We start from the raw sequence: 22324 nt of genomic DNA on the forward strand, positions 1-22324 counted from the left end.
ATGGAAAGAGATGAGGTTTAGGGTTTTATGGTGGTTTAGGGGATATTTATATCCCTTAAAGCCCATGGACCTAAGGCCCATTCTCATTTAACCCATCTCAATTAATCTAACACTAGCCCGACTCATACCAACTCCTACTCTATTATTTATTTCCCGAACCCGAGTCAACTTTCCCTCTATTATTAAGTAATATAATTAATATCATATTGGAAATTTCGGGATGTTACACCTAAGGTTTAACTTCGCCTAAAGTCAAGTTCGATTAGAAAATAAATTAAAAACGATAAGTAAAAGTAAGCTAATACTAGGCCACCAGATTAAATCAGGCGAGTATTGATACGTGTAACTTATACAGTCAGCCGAGCTCAGTTAAAGAAGGGATTTACAACTATCGGAGGAAGAAGCAGAGTTCAGGTGAGTTCTAGCCCCATTTATGTGTTATGTTTTCGGGGCTGTGTGCATACTCGATATGTTTGTTAATACGCTTATCTTAAGAGATAAGTGTATGCCTTATGTGAATGATGTGATATGTATGAATGATTGCTTGATGGTACGTGAACGATCTTCGGATATTGCATGTACTGTCAGGTTGTAACGCTATGTATAAGGTAAGTATGATATGTATGATTATGTGTATGAACGTGATAAAGTTAATAAAAGAAGGAAATGATGGTTGTATGGTTACGAAAAGGGTACCGAGCCCTAATAATACTCGAGGTATGATGTATGGTTGTATGGTAACGAAGAGGGAATCGAACCCTACTAATATTCGAGAACTAGGGAACCGAACCCTACTAATATTCGAGGAAAGAGGGTACCGAGCCCTAATAATACTCGAGGAAGGAGGGTACCGAGCCCTAATAATACTCGAGGAAGGAGGGTACCGAGCCCTAATAATACTCGAGGAATGTAGGGCGTAATGCTCTTTATAACGTAAGATATGAAAGTAAGTTAATACAAAAGAAAGTATGAAGGTATGAAAGTATGAATGAAAGAATATAAGTTTATGTGTATTGTATAGTGTATGATTAACTAGAACTCACTCAGCGTAGCTGACTTTTAGTATGCACGCAGGTGAGTAGAATGAGACAGCTAGCTTGAGCGGGCACATGGTGGGCGAATAGGAGACTGGCATCTGAAGACTCAAGATGTTTTAATGTAATTGACGTTTATTTTGAAAGACAAGAATGTTTAATTGAGGCAAGTTTTGGATTGTTGTAACGTTTCATGAAAGTTTTTATATTCCGCGAAAGTTTTAATGAACTCTGATTTGTACGAACTGTGTTTATGAGTAAATTCGACGCTAAAGTGTGTAGGTGTGTATGTAAGTACGTAAGTATGTAGGTATGGAGGATATGTGTAGGAATGTATGTATGTATGTATGTAAGTACGTACGTACATTTGTATGTATGTGGTATGTGTAGGTACGTACGTAAGTATATATGTATGTATGTACGTTGGTATGTACATATGTAGGTATGTATGTGTATAGGTCTAATAACTGAGATGAGGTTAAAAATTGATTAAAAGTCCACCACAAAAACTAGTACTTATAATGTAGTGAATGGTTGAATGTCTTAAATATTTAAAATTCTTGAATAAGAGCTCCTAATTACAAGATAATTATGGTTACGATTTAATTAATTAAGACGTAAATGGTGGTAATGGAAGAGACATTGAAATCTGATTTAATGATTCCAAAACACAAAATACATTTATACCCTTTTGAATTAAATATATGTTGCAATAATGTGTAATTAATTACAAATATGTCATTTAGATTGTACACCATTGATTAAACACCATCAATGGTTCACATCTATTTCGCGCACTTCTCACCCTAAAATCATTTCTTGCATGATCAATCCCCTACACACACACATATAATATATATATATATATATATATATATATATATATATATTGGATCAAATACAATGAAATTAATGTGCTAAACATGAGAATCAAGTAGAGTAATTATATATACAAATAGAGTAATTATGTAATTGCATCATAAAGTAATTACATAATTACTCTACTTATATATATTATTACTTTACTTAATTATCACGTTTAACACGTTAATTTCATTTGTGTGTGATACACACAAATGTTTAATAATTTTTTTTTAAAAGGTGGGTAAGATGGAGTTGAGACGGTTAAATTTCCTTGAAGATGGAATGAATGAGAGAAAAGTGAAAGATGTAACGTCTAAACACGTTGAATTAAGAAGGGTTAGAGCAAATGGTACGGTATTGTACCGAGTATTTTCGGTACCAATACCGAGCTCAATATATTAATCAAACCTTTAACCTTTTAATGCAAAGTCATTAATATATAACTATAGAAAGAAACATGTTCCATATATAAAATACATACGTAATTAACGGAAACATGTGAACAGCCAGCTAGCTACATAATATTTAAAGACTTTTCGGTATATGAATAATGAACCCAATCTTGTCATTATGTTAAAATAAACAATAATATACACTTTTTTAAGTTACTAACTGCATAATGATTAGATTGATAGGCCGATGATAGAATAGAAAAATTTATTGCTAAAAATTACAAACCTAACATGATCATAAATTAGCTATATAAGTTCAAAGCCATCTATCAAAGTTTCTCTATCTCTCCCACTCATACACACAGGGGCGGACCCACATAGTGTGGATCGGGGTCCCGGGACACCAATGTTTTTTAAAAATTTATTAGAAGCGGTATATTAAATTTTTTGAGGACCCCATAAGATTTAATACTTGGAACCCATACTATTAATGTTAATGTGGTCTGGTGGAAAGTCCCTTGTTTTATCTTTGAAAGGTCATGGGTTCAAGTCTTACAAGGCTCAGTTTTTGGTTTTTTGTGTTAATTTTTAGTGTTAATCAATCATTTGATTGCTAATGTTGCAATGATAACTTTGGAAACATTCAAACACCTCTAAAATACATATCATTGTTTTCAACTTTATGCATGGTTTTCTTTAGAAACATTCAAACACTTTAAAATATCAGTTTTATTTTTCACTAGTTTAAGTTAATGGTTTTCAACACATGCTTATGAAAGGGTGGATCTAGGTTCTATCTCAAAAATGTTTAAGAAAGGGAAAACAAAGTGTTTATGTGTCAACCCGACCCATTTTGACCCGTTCAGGTAGTGATGATTGAAAAGAAAGTTTTATTATGATATTGTTTTTTATTATGTTCTTCGCCTCGACCCGACCTGAACAACGACCGACCCGAAAAATTTGAACACCGAAAATATGGGACCCCATTGGCAAAAAATCCTGGGTCCGCCACTGCATACACACAACAATGGATCAAGCAAAGCCTAGAAAATATGTAGCTCTTATTGTAGGCGTCACCGGCATGGTCGGTGTTGCCTTGACCGAGGCCTTAAAGAAGCCAACCACATTAGGTGGTCCTTGGACCGTCTACGGTGTATCACGAAGGCCACCACCCGATTGGTTCCCCTCCTCCCTCCTCGACAACCACGTCACGTTAGACACCCTAAACCAACAACAAACACATCAAATCTTAGCTCCACTTTCCTCCCAAATCACCCATGTATTTTGGGTAGCCATACAAGTCAACGAAAGTGAAGAAGTCAACATTTCCCTCAACTCCTCTATGCTTTCTAATGTCCTTAGTGCATTAACATCTTCTCCAAACTCAAAACTCAGCCATGTGACTTTACAAACAGGCACAAAACAATATATGGGGCCTATTTTTGATCCAACTCTTTCAGCTCAACACGCACCTCGTGATGCACCCTTTATAGAGGATTACCCTAGATTACCTTTTCCAAACTTTTACTATGCTTTGGAAGACATTTTAGCTTCCTACTCAAAAACTTTTACTCATTCTGTTCATCGCGCTTCTATAATCTTTGGTGCATCAACAACAAGTATCTATAATTTACTTCTCACACTTTCGATCTATGCGTTAATTTGCAAACATGAGAACTATCCATTCAGGTATGCACATGTAATTCTAAACCCTATATATCACAGTTAAAACACTAAATAGAAATACTTTATACACTACTCTACTTAAAGTTGGAATTGGTATTGAATGACACTTTATATTAAAACATGAATAAACATGCTAAATAGGTGTCTTGTGTACCACAGCAACAGAGGTGCCCAACACGCATGCTACACACCCCTATATATTGCCAGCTTGGCATGCAAGGATAGGGAGGTGCCAGGACAGGGCCTATCTGACACCTTAAGAGTCTTCGAATACAAGGCACATATGTAGCCCTTTTATTCACGTTTAGGCACCACTGTAACCAATTTAGATACATGTCATTATAAGGTGTTGTCAACTCATTTTTGCATGAAATACACACGGGCTACACTAGTGCCTAGTGATGCCCAAGGGGATTATGTGTCATTGTTGTACTGGTTATGCCTATGTTGGTTAAGGCTTTTTTCAATGCCTATTTATGATGACTATTAGTCAAATACTCAAACATGCCTATTTTGTTAATTTTCACATATTCTAATCACGATATTCATGTATATAGGTATTTTGGTAACAAGTACAGTTGGGAACACTTTTGGGACATGTCTGATGCTAGAGTGCTAGCCGAGCAACAAATATGGGCATCGATGACGAACAAAGCTAAGAATGAAGCATTTAACTCTGCACAAATGGTGACGTGTTTACATGGAAAATAGTATGGAGGGTGCTTTGGGACGTGTTTGATGTTGAGTTTGTGCCGTTTGATGAGAAAGAAAAGTTTGATTTAGTGGATTTCATGAAGGATAAAGGAGAAGTTTGGGATAAAATTGTTGAAGACAATGGACTTTACAAGACAAAAATGATGGAGATAACTAGTTTTGGTGGAGCAGAACAAGTATTAAAACTTGAGATTCAACATGTTTGTAGCATGAACAAGAGTCGAGAATTTGGGTTTCATGGGTATGCAAATACGCTCAAGAGTATACCAGAATGGGTTCAAAAGTTGAGACAAATGAAAATACTTTCATAGGGCTTGTAACAATTGTATTCGACTATTCGCTGAATAATATTATGTATAAAAAACTGTAATTGAAAATTTAAGTAATGAAATGTTGATTTAGTACAAATAAAAATATGTATGAAAAGTTGTTATAAGAAATTAAATAAAACAATATAATCCTAATCCTATAACATTTTGGATTTTGTAACGTTCTAATTGTGACAAAGGATATTAAATTCTTGTATAAATGAACTATATATTGATGAAACAAATAATAACAATATAGAGTCAATTGCACATTTACATGTCTTGTTAAAAAAAGGGTTGGAGGAGGGAACCCTTACCCCGGTACCCATTTGGATACCCATCATCCCACCCCGCAAGAGGTATGACGCCGGTATGACGCCTCCATTCAGTCCGCGACAGATCTGGGCCGACCCTCAGGATCGAACCCGCGCCACTTCGGCTTCCCTGTCTTAGTAGAACTTCATTGGTGACGGCTACCTTAAGGCCGCCCGGAGTGGGATTCGAACTTGAGATCTCCCATAGGAAAGCCCAAACCTTATCCAACCCAGCTAGACACCAATTGGTTGTCTTGTTAAGTATTACCCAATTATGGATTGTGTCATTAAACTAAGTTTGTTACAACACACATTATAATGTGAAGTTAGAACACATTACATCATTTCAGCTAAATTATGAAATTAAAGTTTTTAAACTATTTAATAACTCAATTGATAAAAAAAATGTCTCCACATGATATACAAAGATTATTTCACTTAAATGGAAAGGAGAATATTGCTCCTCGATATATGGGCGAAAAAGGCGCATGACGGTCTGATCAAATAATTAAGGAGAGAATCACTTAAATATGGTGGTTTCCGTTACTCCCTCTCAAGTTGGGGTGCGTAAAGATCTCTAACGCTCAACTTGTCTAGTAGAAACCGGAATCGCTGAGTTTCCAAAGCTTTAGTAAATAAGTCGGCAATCTTTGATTTGGTGTCGATGTACATGGGATTGATTTCTCGTGACTCTACTCTCTCCCTAACAAAATAATAGTCCATTTCCACGTATTTCGTGCGTTCATGAAACACGGAATTGTTTGCAATGTGACGTGTTGCATGATTGTCACAAAACAAAGGAGTCAGACCACATTGAGCAATATCGAGTTCTTTCAAGAGCCATATCATCCAAAGTATTTCACTAACTGTGGTAGCCATCGCTCAGTATACCGCTTCTGCAGAAGAACGCGACACCACCGATTGTTTCTTGGACTTCCACGAAATTGGTGCACCACCCAAGAGTAAAAGATACCATGTACGTGATCGTCTTGTGTATTAGCATCCCATCCAATCCGAATCACAATATGTGGGCGAGATTCGTTCCACCCTCCTTCGGTAGTAATATTCCTTGACCCCGGGTGGCTTTAAGATAGCTCAACACCTGGGTGGCTGCCTCCATGTGGGTTTGTCGCGGATCAGAGACAAATTGGCTCAGCATGTTGACTGAGTAAACGATATCCGGTTTTGTGGCTTGAAGGTATAAAAGTCGTCCCACAAGTCTTCTGTATTGGTTTTCATCCACTCGAGGCCCGTCACTGTCTTTATCCAACTTCAAGTTCCGTTCCATGGGAAAATCACTTGGACGACATCCGTGTAAGCTACAATCTTCCTGTTAAACCTTAGACAAGTGAATCAAGAACACAAAACACGATATTGCATAAAACGTTTATGCGACTCTTTTCATTTATTAATAATAAATAATGTATCTATAATTTAGTAGATCATACTAAATATTATTATCATGATTATTTAATTAATAAAACATATATTATATATATAGATAAAAAATTCAATACAATAATTGGTTATCGTACAGTACAATAGAATGATAGATACGTGGCATAATACATCGTTGACCTCAAAAACCACGCGATGGCAAAATTGAAATTTCCTTCAATTCAAATTTCGACCTAATTAACCGCTTCATTCTAGTTTGTGGCAAATTGTAAATCGATTCACTTATATGAACCATTAACCAAAATCAGACATCGACTCCAAAATATCGACCAATTCAGAAACAAAATCAAATCAATATTAAAAATTAATTTAAGAACGTATGGTGTTTTGAAAGCGTGAACCAATTTAGAGGATGAAGCTGATAAACGATGACAAAGATGAAGAAGAACAATAAATTTTTTCTGAACGTTTAATTTATTTTGGTTTGGACGTTTAATTAATTTTGTTTCAAACGTTTAACTGATTTTGGCTTGAACGTTTAATTAATTTTATTTTGAACGCATATCAAATTTGTTAAAAACGTATCAATTTTTTGCTCTAAACTATTAGTTTTGTTCGGAAGGTTCAATTTTGTTTCAAAGTAACTCACTGAACCCAAATTTTGTTCTTAACATATATCAATTTTGTTTTGAACGTACCAATTTTTTGTTGCAAACATATTAATTTGTTCTAAATGTATCAACTTATTGTTGTTAAGGTGATTGTATTAGTTTTGTTGTTTCAATTGGGTATTGAACACTTGAACGTATTAGTTCAATTAAACTACTAATTCAAAGCATAGGAGTGGTATGCAACCAACCATAAATGAAATAGTTGGACGAGTGATATGCAACAATGATAATAATGGAATTAATTCAAAGCATACATTTTTAATTAAATTAATTTAAAGAAAATACTCTTCCAAACATGATTAATTCAAATATAGCGACTTGCATATTCAATTAGTTATGTCGATACCGGGACGCTCGATTTTGATTTTGTTTTTGTTTTGTCGATGATTTGATTATGGTTGAAGCAAATGGCGATCTGATTCCAGATGTATGTGTGAAGTGTTTTTAGGTTAATTACAATTATGTCACTAAGCAGTTTTAGTTTCAATTAGAATCGGTGGTGCAGGAAGTCGCGTACGTAATGTACGATAACCCATTATTGTACAATAACTCACCCCATGGCCCATATTATATATAGTTACTTTTAGAATCCCCACAACCCACTCTTGCATGCATTTTATGTTTGGGCCAAGCCCAATTACAAGTTTTGTATAAGTTTGTTTATTAGTCTTTTGAATATGTTGGCTACCATTTAAAAAAATTATGGTCCCTTACAGGAATTGGGCCTTGTGTAGCTGCACACACCCAAATCCGACCCTAGGCTCACCGGTGCACTCCAACGCCTCAATACGTTAGGGACAAGGGAAGCCCGTTCGGTATCACTCCCCATGCATTAGAATTGTTTAAAGGACCATGAATTAAGCTGCTAACGAGTTAAAAACGAGTGAGAGCCATGCATTTAACATCAGATTTAGCAGTTGAACGTTTTTTTTTCTATTTTAATAAAAAACCACAGCTATATATAACTCAGCAGTTTTGTTATTTTTAACATCCTCTACATTTTTACAAATGCCTTTTTATGAAAGATTAATATTCTTAATTATTCCTGTAACTAAACTAAATGAGGAATCATACCATCACACAATTAGAAGAGAGGCAGCGGAGATATTGGTCGCATCAAATGATTTCAAATTAAACAGTATACTACCCTCAACAGTATATTAGCATTTAATATATATACACAAACATGATTATGTTCGTTTCAGAAATGTTTTTAGTGCGAAAAATTATTATAACTAATTATAATTTTTCCTTTAATTTATGTTGAAGGATATAATTTTAATCTCCATAAATGTGTGAATATGGTAACTATTAATTATTGGAGGTTTCAAATAATATTTTATATTTTATTTTACTTAAACATTTGCAAGAGGTTAGTTTAAGTATTCTTCAAACATTTGCAAGTAATATTTTATTTTTTTTCTTAAACATTTGATTATGGTAACTATTTTTATTTGTCTTTAATTACTGTATGTATTGTACGTATTCCTCATGTTAACATTAGTGTCCCATAATTCTTCAAATTAATGTTTTTTACCAATCGTTGTAAATGATAAACTATTTTGTATATTACGAAAAAAAACACTACATATCATACATGACAACGCACTATGTTTTACTTACACATCCCATAGACATGAGTTTGTATATTTTTTACATGTGTTCATTATAATACTTCAAATATATTTTTATAAAACAAAATTTTACATCACCTTAATTACTTAGTTTTGTCAACTGTTTGTATTAATGTGTAGGTATGTACGCATGTAGGTACGCAAGTGTGTAGGTATTTCTCGAAACTGTTTGTAATAATTTGTATTAATGTTTGCTTTCTCAACTCCATGACCAACTATCATGGTACTCAAAGCAATTATTCCATCTCCACTCGGTGCATAATCCCTCTCAAACTCAATTTCTTCATTCATTCGTTCATTCAGATCACCCGAACTTTGCATGAACCTCATGCAAACTCAAACGTCAACTTTGTTGGTTTGTTGATTTTTAACGTTTTCTGTTCCACCATGACAACCCATAACATGAGACGGAACTATCTCCTCGTGCACTTCATCCAACACGGTTTCTCTCTCGTCTTGTTCGGTTACTGTCACGGTTACGTCTTGATCAACCATATTTTCTTCTTCGACCATGATTTCCGCATCATCTAGATTCAAAATAACGATAGATGATTCCATGGTTACCTTTAACGACGACTCAGGCACTACTTCTTGATCTGTCCACCAACATGAGCCTTCTTCAAACCATTCATCTACCAGATTCGGTTTGAATTCGGTATCAACTGTGTATTTTCCTTGAACCTCGGCCACATTAGCCTCCACATTCCACGGTTCTTCTTCTCCAAACAACAGCTGCATTACCTTCCTCCATTGGTTCTCGACAGTATTTTGCCATATGCCCTTTTTGTCCACATTTATGGCACCTAAAAGGAAACTGTTTTGGTTGGTACCTTGATTCCTTGTCTCGGTTCTCTTCGTTCGATGAATCTTCTTCAGAGTTGTCAACCCGACCCTTCCGATTCCATTCTCTCTTCTTGGGTTGGTCACGTTTCTCGTTCTCATATTTACCCTTGCCTTTCTCACCATTACGATTATGATTTTTACTTAATCGATGCTTCTCCTTTCTACCGACATACAAAGCTTCGCTCCCGGTTTTAATCGACACACCGGCTAACTGTTTCGCTAAGGCTTCTTGTCCAACAAGAATATTTTCGAACTCGGTAATACTCGGTTGGGTCGCCACCCTTGAATAGCGGTAACGAAACTACTATACTCCGGCCTTAAACCATGGATGAGTATCCGCTTCATACGAGCATCACTAACCCGAGATTGTGGATCGAGTTCTCCAATTTCGCGACATAAGTTCTTTACCTTGCGAAAATATTATGCGATAGGAAGATCACCTTGGGAAATCGTCATTAACTCACCTTCGACTAGTTGCAATTGAGCATCATTCTTCTTCGTAAATAAGGTCTCCAGCGTATCCCACGCTTGCTTTGGGTATTCAAGATCTTGAATGTGATCAAGAACATCTTCATCTACCGTTGTCTTGATGATAAACATCGCCCGACCCACTTTCACCTGCCACTTTCGATACTACCGTTAATATCGTTTGCGGGTTGTCTCGTCTCGGTACCGTTCGTTACCTGCCAAAGATCTTGACCTTGAAGATACGACTTGATGCACGTCGACCACTGCTTGTAGTTACTCTGGTTCAAATTCTTGATTCCTCCTACAACCTGGAATTCCGCCATCTGTACGGTTATGGGATTGATTTTTCTTTAATTGGAGCCGCGAAAGACCGACTGCCTACAAATCACTAAAAACTTCCGATGAACTATTGTGGTTATTTTGACTTTTGTGACATGCAAATAATTTCCAAACAAATAAGGAAATTTTCTTTCCACACAAGTCACAACACAACAATATATAATAATGATATAACAAGCTTTACTTCTTTGTGATTCGATGACCAGTAACCCACTTTATGATGTTGTCTTTTCTGTTACGATGTAAACGGTGGGCTTTTTCAAACCGAACCACGATTGAATATCCCACAATGAAGTTTGCCTTTTGCTCACAATTTCCCAGAAGGCGGCGACTTCTTAATCAATTAACTCTTTTATGATCGTGTTCTTCACTACGACCGAACACTTTAGCGCCTTCAATCGGAACCTTACCACGATCGGTTTCTTGGCCTCTTATGCCTTTGATTGGAAACAACTACTTTAATCAAGACTTGCCGTCGATCGTAAACGTCACGATACCACTTGTTAAACCTTGGACAAGTGAATCAAGAACACAAAACACGATATTGCATAAAACATTTATGCGACTCTTTTCATTAATAAAAAAAACATGAACAAAATACTTTCTACCTTTCTACTCTTCACTACTCTCTAACAAAAGAAAACTAATGATGAGTTTATATAACACCCACAATTTTAATCCTACTCAAACTAGGAAACATAAACATACTAGACTTCTAATTATTTAATAATAAATAAAAGATAACCATGACACCAAGTTATTCAACTTGGTCCCTGAACTTTGGATCTCCACAAAACCGCCCCTTGAGATCTTCCGTACCACCCTTATACTTTTCGTATTAACCATTCGGGTCCTTCAAGTTGGTGTTACTCCAAGTTTTACACTTCCAACATATCTAACGTGTACTTTCTTTGAATCAACACGAGACCTTCTTCTGTTCGAGCCACTTCAATACCTAGAAAATATTTTAGTTCTCCAAGGTCGTTGATACTAAATTTTTCATTAAGAAAGGTTTTTGCTTGTTGGATTTTGTCAAGATTGTTTCCTACAAGGATCACATCGTCAACATATATAACATATATGAGTGCCGCTACATATATATTTTCTTTCTTGTATACAAAGAGTGAGTGGTCGGTTTTTGTCTGCCTAAAAACAATCCCAATTAAAGCCATGGTGAACTTTTGATGCCAATTTGTGACGCCTGTGTCAATCTATATAGAGATTTTTTAAGCATGCAAACTTTCGTTTCGTCTCTTTTCCCAAATCCTTGAGGAATCTTCATGTAACCTTCCTCATCTAAATCTCCATGTAGAAATGCATTGTTCACATCTTGTTGTTGTATGATCCAATCTTTCTTTACCGCATCAGCGAGTAAGCTTCTCATAATAACTAATTTAGCTACAGGTGCAAATGTGTCATGAAATTCGACACCTTCCATTTGCGTGAAACGCTTTGCTACTAGTCTTGCTTTGTATATTTCAACTTCACCATTTGATTTGTACTTTATTTTGTATACCCATTTTGAGTCTATGTCACGTTTACCTTTTGGCAAGTCTTGTATGGTCCATGTACCGTTTTCTTGAAGCGCTTGAATTTCTTTCTTCATGGCTTTAATCCCTCTAGCATGCTTGAGCGAAACATTTTGGCTCATCATTTGAACTGATGGCAGCCAAAAAAGCTTTGTGGCAGTTAGAGAACTTATCATATGAAATGAAATTAGATACGGGGTGTACCATTGAGGACTCGTAATTGGTCGCGGTTTGTGCATGGTCAATAGATGTGGGTAACTTCACCACATATTCATTTAAATGACTTGGTCGAATCTTGTTTCTTTTCTGTCTTGTTGGTTCAATATGTTGCACATTTTCACTCACACTCTCAGTTTGGTCTAAACTGTCTTCTGTTTACTCATTAACAGAGTCATTTTCTAAGCCCACATGACTTTCCATATTTGGGATCTGTTGGGCCATTGGTGTCTTCTTGAATTGGGACACAAATGATGCTTCTTGATTTTCTTTTTTGTTGGGCTAAAATTTCATATTTAACCATTTTATTAAATACAATTTGTCTTATGACCATTACACCCTTATCTTTCACCGTACACTTAATACTCTCATATTTTAATTTAAGTTTTAAGGTAAAGGTATAAATGTCATAAATTTGAAAATAGGTTTATTTAATATTATAATTTTCATTGGCTACATATGATATTATATCGAGTTGTGATGGGCATAAATGGAATTATCTTTTAAGGGACGAATTTTATTGGTGTCATCATATTTTAGTCTTCGGATGTCTGTTAACTCGATTTACATTCGTCGGGTGGGGTGTGTGAGTTTAACCACTTATCTTGAAAAAGATTCATAAAGATTATTTCTTAGCATTTCTAAAAAAAAAGAAGATCAATCTTTTGTATGTTTATGCGGCATAAATCTTATGGAAGCCAAGCTTTTCTTGAAAAGGATTCATAAATCACAATCTTTTCATGTTTATGCATTAATTGTTTTTGGGAAACTTTAAAAGATTCATAAAGATCAATTTTTTTTGTTTATGCAACATAAATATTTGTAAAATATTAATAAAAATCAAAATTTTATATCTTATGCAACAGAAATCCTTTGGAAGCCAAGATAGTAGGCAAAGAATTGTGGATCCAGCGGTGTTGACAACTTGCTCACAAGAATCGCTATCGATTGTGATATCGATCACCAACAAATGCATATCTATAGAACCAGCAAACCGGCCCTCGTTTGAAGACGTACTTTGGAACTTGCAGTATGCAGCTCAGGTACAGGCCACAGCTGATTCTGAACAGAAATCAGAAGGTGCGTCTTAATGACACGAGCTTGAAATCGACTTAATTAGTAGCAGTAGCGGATACAAGTCAAAATTAAGATTCATTCATATATTAGGCACATAGCTAGATGTTGCAACAGCCATAAACCATTGACTATTGTGTTGTAGTTACCATTCTTGTAACAATATGTAAATATCTATTTGTTTAATGAATTCTTTATGTTATTAACCTTGTTTAGTAATGTGATATTGATTTCTTACACATGCGACAAATTTTGAATGCACCCACCCCCCTCATGTCACGCGGATCATTAGGGGAGAGGCAATAAAAAAATGTTGTGTTTTTTTCTTTTTTACTTCTTTATATTATTAAATAATGGAATTGTGGATAATGACCCATACCAGGGGTTGAAGAGTGTGATGAATGATAGAGGGAAAGCTGACGTGACGAATGAGAGAGAATGACCAAAATGAGCCATACCCCTTAAGGCTTAATCTAAGACGAGTGGGTGATTCAAGTTTAACAGAGTATGACCATTGACTAACTCCAAGAAATCAAGTTTGAAGTCTTGAAAATATTAAGGTCATAGATTAAACAATTTATATGCAGTCCGACCATAAATCGTGTGTTATCTCTAGTTGGCTTAAGCTACAACAAAGTCTTGTAAGCTCCAACGAATGAAAGTTAAAAACTTAATCGCACAATGCAAGACGCCAATACACGAAAGGAATATGTTGTTATAATCCAAACATGCAAATTTTGCAAAGCACGAACATTCTTTTAGTTAACTTCGCCATACACATCATATTACAGATAATTCATGATTTTTGTTTTTTTAACGAATATCACTTAAAAACAGACAGTAGACCTGATCAACAAAAGCATTTAAACAGAGTCAAACGAGTGTTCCTATTGCGTTTTTTAATAGAGAAAAATCAAAGGGAGTTGGTTAACTAAACTTGTTATTATGCTAAACTTTGGGTTTTTTAAACTAATTTGAGTCTTTTTTTTAATTAAAAATTTGTATATACTAACTTATTATTGCATATTTCACACAATCTTATTAAAGCCAAAATTCCTGCCACATTCAACTTCAACACCTACCTAAGTTAACCCCTCTTGTTACTTGTCATATTTTTGGAACGACATTTGAATGGGCCAAGTGGTGGGTGTTTGCTTAGACCGCCCGTAGTGGTCAATATTGGGGCCAGGAATGGAATGCAGATTGGGGGGGAACACCGTCCCCTTGGAGAAGTGGATCAAGAGTGGGGGAAACGAGAAATATTTCTCGTTGAAATGTAAGGGGCACACCTGATATTATTAATTTTTTATTTACCCAACCACTAAAATTGTGACATATCTATCCGCAATCTCCCCCGCACCACGACACCTTTAAAATACAATCCATATTCTTGCTAACTGGACGCTACATGACATATTTCTCTCCCCATTCTCCCATACCACTACGCATGGTCTAATAGTTGTTTTATATATCATTATTTATGGATCCAATTAAAAATTAAAGACTTACTAGGCATTATGAAATGAAAAAAATAAAATAAAAGGTCATAACTTATAGGCTTATAGCAAAACTACCTAAAGAAACTATACCAACGTGGTTTCTTGATAAAAGTTTGAATTGTCTGATTCGTTTAATTAGGTTTTAGTGCTACTTTCATGTAGGGCAATCCAAACTGTTTGTCGCTCGTTTTCAACTAAATCAATGTGTTAGGAACAACTTTCATTTAGAAAATTCGGTCAGATTCGGACCCGATATTGGCTAAAACAGTCATTCTTCTAAAAGAGTACATATCTGCTCACTAATTTTAGTTTGACCACTATCTAGTCGTAAAAATTAATTAAAATGCAAATAAAATGTCATTAGAACCACAACTCAATGAATTTAGTCATAGGCTTTAGTCTTGTACCATTTCAATTGTTTATGACAAAATTATGGCTCAACCTTTGTTGTCTAATAATTATGTCAATTCTGAATCATTACAATTAGTAATGTCCTTTATATTTTGAAATTATTTTGATGGAAATAAATTATAAGTCATTGATAGGGTAATTAATACATCATATAACAAATATGTAATATCAAACCCTTATGGTTATGTTATAAGAGAAAAATCAAATTAAAACATAAAGTTACAAGGAATGTATAACTTTATTAAGGTGTGACTATTGAAGATCATCTTCCGATCTTTAGTTTTTGTCTCCTCCACAACACACACCATGATGTATAGAATATGTGAGATCCTTGATATGAATATATGATGGCTTTAAAACCATGTAAATGAAGAAGATGAACAAGAATAAAAGAAACCTTAAAGATAGTACAACTAGTGTTACACAACAACTTGATTACCTTGACTTTTAGAAAAATAGTAACAATAAGAGAAATGAAGAAGATGGATATGATATACATATGCATATATACATATAGGATCAGGATCATGAGAGAATTTTTTTGAAATTGAGAACTATGAGAACCATATTGGATCACAAAAAACCAAAAAATAAAAAAAACACAAAAATAAAAAAAGTAAAAAAACAAAAATTCTTATTTTAACATCCCGGTTTCATTAAAAAAATTCGGTTAGCTAAATTATATACACATATGTATAATATATACATATGTGTACATTTACATGTTTTTATACACATGTGTATAATTTAAGATAATTGATATCGTACATATGTGTATATTACGTAACTAAAGATTAAATAAAACTATACATATGTGTATAATACGACCCTTTTTTTTAATGAAACCAGAATGAAATATAAGAATTTTGGTTTTTTTTACCTTTTTAAAATTTCTGTTATTTTTTGTTTTATGATATTTTTTAAATATGTTTTTAGTGGTCTAAAATGGTTCTCAAAATTCTCAATTTGCAAAGGATTCTCTTAGGATCCTTACCCCATATATATATATATATATATATATATATATATGAAAAAACTTATTAGTGACTGCAATTATCAAGTTAGGTTATACGAGTTTCCAAACGCTTTAAATACGTAACACCATATAAGTAACGATGTGAGGCACGATTTTCGATTCATCAAGAGTTCAAGACTTACGAATATGTTAGCATAGAAAGTATGATATAACTTTAGTACCAATGACCAATAACATGATTAAAACATAACATACAACATTCATTGATTATAAATGTTTAAAATCACATTGAAAACAAATACGAGATTTCGGGTTTGAAAATTAACAAATGTTGTATTTCTTTTTTATTTTCTTTCCCTTAATAAACAGTACACTACCCTCAATAGTATATTAGCATTTAATAAATATACAAATGTTTAATAATATAATTTAAAAATGAAAAAAGAAATAAAAGTGGGTGAGATGGAGTTGAGAGGGTTAAATTATTTCCTTGTAAATGAAACTAGATTTTTTACTCGCGCGCTGCGGCAGGTTAGAGTACCCATGTTAGAGTAAATCATTAACCATAGACTATTACAATAGTTTTAGAATACACCAAACATAATAGCTATATCCAACTACTACAAAACACATTAGTTTTTAATTATTGAATGCCATTGTACCAATGGTTCAAAGTGAACAAATCAAGACACTAATACAAATACACAATGTGGCCATCGACAACGGTCAAAGCACCTAACCTATCCATAAGCTTTGGATGCTTCCCAACATAAGTCGTATTCTCCAAGCTGTACCTAAAACAATAAACGAAACAAATTTTCTATAAAGTTGAAAAAAATAATTTGTAATAATACCAAGTTTGTTAAAAAGTGAAGACAAAAAAAAAGTAAAAGCTACAAAATGAATCGAACCTCAATAAAAGCATAACCTCAAGATCTCGGTTGAATTTTCAGTTCAATGTGGGCCATTGGATTAAACTGAAATCAAATGGTAAGTTTAAACTTACAAAAGAATGCATTTTGGATTTTTGAAGATGGACTGAGATGTGTGATCATTAGAATCCCAAAAGAAGATGGTCAAATTTAAACAATTGCTTAAACATATTCTTGGCCCTTGTTTAGTCACATATTACCATGTCTTTTTTTTTTCTCATCTTGAATGATTCAAAGCCATTTTAGTATTTTCAACACCGGATGTAGATGTTAAAATAATCCATTATTAGATTAAAATGAAGATCAGTATTTAAAAGTTCTTATCATCATTGTTGTTGCAGTAATTCAAATATGCAGTGTTTAGCAGCAAAAAAGCTAGTTGTAATTCTCTTGATATGAAAAAAAACACATGCTCGTTTCAATTACAAAACAAAGCTTCAGTTTGTATGCAGTTAAAGTATTAAATTATTTCTTCCAAAGATGACAAAATTCTTATAAATTTGAAAGTTAAAATAACTCCCAAGAATCTAACCTATCATCACAAAACTTCTCAAATAACTCAAAATCAATCAACTTCCAAAACCTAATTGCATATGAACACCATAACAAACCTGGATTGCGGTTGCATAAAATTCATCTATATCTGTAGACAAAACAAAAGCAAAAACTCAAATAATGAAAACTATGGGAAGGCAAAAGCTATAAACACAGAAAAAGTAATTAAAATTTTATTTTTTTGTAGAAAAGTACCTTACACACAGCAGGTGAGAGCTTGAACGATTCTGGAGCGATGACCGTAAGATGTCTTCAACGGCGTGCGAAGTTGAAGAAATCACAGCCATTACCACAAATCGTAAACCAAAAAACTTTGAGATCTTAGAAAATAATAACAGATCGAGTTAGTAAAACAAATCGAAGATGAATCAGTGGTTTAGGAACCAACACAAACCTTTGGCGGCCGATTTCGGAGGAGATAAATCAGAAATTCTGATCTCTCTCTAGTCGTGTTTGTATCGAGAAGAAATCGAGGGTCACCTTGGTAATTATGATGATAGTGGTAAGGGTGATGCAAGACACAACAACGTGAGTTATGACAAAAGACGTGTGTGGCTAGTATTGAAGCAATGACAGGTAATGTGTGGTCTATAATCAAACTTGATGAATAGTAAAATCTGTGAGTGTTTGAAAAACTGGTTTTTAATATATATATAATGAATGAGAGAAAAGTGAAAGATGTAACGCCTAGATGTGCTAAGTTATGAGAGGTTAGAGTTAAGGATGAGCAAATGGTTTGGTACTAAATTTCGCGAATTTTTGCTACCAGTACCATACCAGTACCATACCGAGTATTTTTAGTACCGGTATCGAGCTCTATATATTAATCAAACCTTTATCCTTTTAATGCAAAGTCATTGATAAATAGCTATAGAAAGAAACACGTTCAACATATAAAATGCATACGTGATTAACGGCTACATAATATTTAAAGACTTTTCGATATATGAATGCAACCTTGTCATTATGTTAAAATAAACTATAATATACGCTTTTTTTAGTTACTAACTGCATAATGATATAATAGAAAAAGTATTGCTAAACATTTACAAACCTTATAGCATGATCATAAATTGGCAATATAAGTTCAAAGGCGTGTATAAAAGTTTCTCATCTCTCCCACTCATACACACAACAATGGATCAAGCAAAGCCTAGAAAACATGTAGCTCTTATCGTAGGCGTCACTGGCATGGTCGGTGTTGCCTTGACCGAGGCCTTAAAGAAGCCAACCGCATTAGGCGGTCCTTGGACCGTCTACGGTGTATCACGAAGGCCACCACCCGATTGGTTCCCCTCCTCCCTCCTCGACAACCACATCATGTTAGACACCCTAAACCAACAACAAACACATCAAATCTTAGCTCCACTTTCCTCCCAAATCACCCATGTCTTTTGGGTAGCCTTACAAGTCAACGAAAGTGAAGAAGTCAACGTTTCGCTTAACTCCTCTATGCTTTCTAATGTCCTTAGTGCATTAACATCTTGTCCAGACTCAAAGCTCAGTCATGTGACTTTGCAAACAGGCACAAAACAATACATGGGGCCTATTTTTGATCCAACTCTTTCAGCTCAACTTGCACCTCGTGATGCACCCTTTATAGAGGATTACCCTAGACTACCTTTTCCAAACTTCTACTATGCCTTGGAAGACATTTTAGCTTCTTACTCGAAATCTATTACATATTCCGTTCATCGCGCTTCTATAATCATCGGTACATCAACAATAAGTATCTATAATTTACTTCTCACACTTTCGATGTACGCGTTAGTTTGCAAACATGAAAACTATCCATTCAGGTATGCACATGTCATTTTAAACCCTATATTTCACTTATATATCACAGTTAAAACAATAAATAAAAATACTTTATACGCTTCTCTACTTAAATTTCGAATTGGTATTGAATGACACTTTATATTAAAACATGAATAAATAGGCTAAATAGGTGTCTTGTCTGCCATAACTACAGAGGTGCCCAACACGCATGCTACACACCTTCATTGCCTAGGCAACAAGGATAGGGAGGTGCCAGGACAGGGCCTATCCAACATCTTAGAAGTCTTAGAATGCAAGGCACATGTATAGCCCTTTTATTCACGTTTAGGCACCACAGTAACCAATTTAGACACATGTCATTATAAGGTGTTGCCAACTCATTTTTTACATGAAATACGCACGGACTACACTAGCGCCTAGTGGTGCCCAAGGGGGTTATGTGCCACTGTCCTACTGGTTATGCCTAGTTGGTTAAGGCTTTATTTCAATGCCTATTTATGATTACTATTAGTCATACACTTAAACATGCTTATTGGTAACTTTCACATATTCTAATCATAATATTCATGTATATAGGTATTTTGGTAACAAGTACAGTTGGGAACACTTTTGGGACATGTCTGATGCTAGAGTGCTAGCCTAGCAACAAATATGGGCATCGATGACGGACAAAGCTAAGAATGAAGCATTTAACTGCACAAATGGTGACATGGTTACATGGAAAATGGTATGGAGGGTGCTTTGCGACGTGTTTGATGTCGAGTTTGTGCCATTTGATGAGAAAGAAAAGTTTGATTTAATGGATTTCATGAAGGATAAAGGAGAAGTTTGGGATAGTATTGTTGAAGACAATGGACTTTACAAAACAAAAATGGAGATAACTGGTTTTGGTGTAGCAGAACAAGTATTAAGACTTGAGATTCAGCATGTTTGTAGCATGAACAAGAGTCGAGAATTTGGGTTTCATGGGTATGCAAATACACTCAAGAGTATACCAGATTGGGTTGAGAAGTTGAGACAAATGAAAATACTCCCATAGGGCTTGTAACAATTGTATTTGTTGAACAATATTATGTATAAGTATATATGAAAAATGGTTAATAATAAGAAATTAAATAAACTGTTAAAAATACGGTTGTTAATAGTGTTAAGTCACTTTTAGTTCATTTTATTTAACAAGTGGTTTTTATTTTTGTTATGAGGAATATTGGGTTGCAAGCAAGATAAAAACGTTGTGAGCTTGGCTAGTTATTACAAGAGTTGGGCTTGGCTGGGCCTTAGAGCGTTAGCAGGGATAGCAGGCCCATGACCAGAAGTTGTTACGAGTAATGTATTCTCAACTTTCCTTTGAGGTTTGGACATAACTGAGGGAGACTTATGAAAAAATTGATGGTTCGGTAATTTTCAACAGTTTTCCAAAAATTAATTCTTTAAAAAAAAATGGAGACTCTATCTCTGATTATTACATAAACTAAATGCTTTATGGAAACAATTAGATGCTATGGTATTGTTGCTACAACAAAGATAAGACCAACTATAGTGAATGGACTGGTTAGGCTAACATGCTTCAAAGGTTCCGGTTAACCTAACGCAGGTCGTGGTGTCCCTCTACGTTTGCAAAACGTAGAAGAAGGTTCACTAGTTTGTAGTTGGTTGTTATAGTTCACCGAGGATCCGGAACCGTGATGTTTGGAATCGGTTCTAGGATGATGTTCTTGGTGAAGCTATGAAGCTATTGAAGTAAGAAAGAAATAAGTAAGAGACATATTTCTCAAGAAAGAAGAGAAGATAAGGGAGAGTATGTTATCTGTCCAGATCTCCCTCCTTTATGTTTATGGCTAAGTTCTTATTATATAGAAGAAGAGACCAAGCCATTTGTCCAGTGTACAAACTAAGCTACCTCCAGCTTGCATAGAGAGTTGACCTTTATGGGCGGGAAGCTTTGGACCGTTGGTCCATGATTAAAATATTATTACTTTATCTGAGTATGTCCCTTGCTCAGAGGGGACAAGGATGTGAACAGTGATGTGGCATCGTACTATAGCACGTGGGTACTTGTTTACATAACTTTGGGCGGGAAATGAAGCATTTAACCTTTTAACCCTTTTAGCGTTAATGTGTTCCAGTCATTTTATTATTTCCTTGGGCTACCCCCGTCATCAGCCCCCCAAGTCAGAGGTGTTTGAGAGGTTGGCTCAAGGGCTTCTGACTTTTACACACATTTTGTTTATTGCTTAAAGGCTTCAAGGCTTGTAGGCGTCGAGGCTTTGTTCAGTTTTGGTTGTTTTTATTGCCATAGAACATTTTCATGGGAATTCCTGTGATTTCCTTTATTTTAGCCTGAATGGCATGTCATGGATGATGTTGGCCTTTTAAGGCTTTGTTTATGACTCACAATGTTCTAAGTATTGTGTTTTGGTTGCTTGTCTTGTTAGTTTGATGTGTTTTTAGCTAACTTTCCTTAAGAAGTTTTAGTGTTGCAGTCACTTTTAGCTTCAAGGCTTCAATAGGTAAAAAACACATGTTGGTTATCCTTTATATCACTACTTAGTGTATGTTTTTTGTTTTCGTAAACTTTTTGAAGTTTAAGGAACGAATTGGTGTAGGCTGTTCAGACCTGTCTATGAGACGAGTTTTAGTTGAAAAAATTTTCTAAGTCTCATGAAGTCGAATTGATATAGGTACTCA

General features: G+C 34.8%; 2 pseudogenes across 2 annotated transcripts; both read left to right on the forward strand.

Annotated features, from left to right (window-relative positions):
* Positions 1-3310: 3310 nt before the first annotated feature.
* On the forward strand, positions 3311-5005 carry LOC143597221 ((S)-8-oxocitronellyl enol synthase CYC2-like; annotated as a pseudogene). The gene is made up of 2 exons (XR_013146851.1): positions 3311-3979; positions 4534-5005. The product of XR_013146851.1 is annotated as a (S)-8-oxocitronellyl enol synthase CYC2-like (transcript).
* A 13975-nt stretch (positions 5006-18980) lies between these two features.
* Positions 18981-20675, forward strand: LOC143597222 ((S)-8-oxocitronellyl enol synthase CYC2-like; annotated as a pseudogene). The gene is made up of 2 exons (XR_013146852.1): positions 18981-19656; positions 20213-20675. The product of XR_013146852.1 is annotated as a (S)-8-oxocitronellyl enol synthase CYC2-like (transcript).
* Positions 20676-22324: the final 1649 nt, after the last annotated feature.

This window comes from Bidens hawaiensis, unplaced genomic scaffold (assembly GCF_021521415.1).
Source record: "Bidens hawaiensis isolate Kalapana, Puna unplaced genomic scaffold, B.hawaiensis_p1.1 tig00047750_1, whole genome shotgun sequence".
Classification (NCBI taxonomy): Eukaryota; Viridiplantae; Streptophyta; class Magnoliopsida; order Asterales; family Asteraceae; genus Bidens; species Bidens hawaiensis.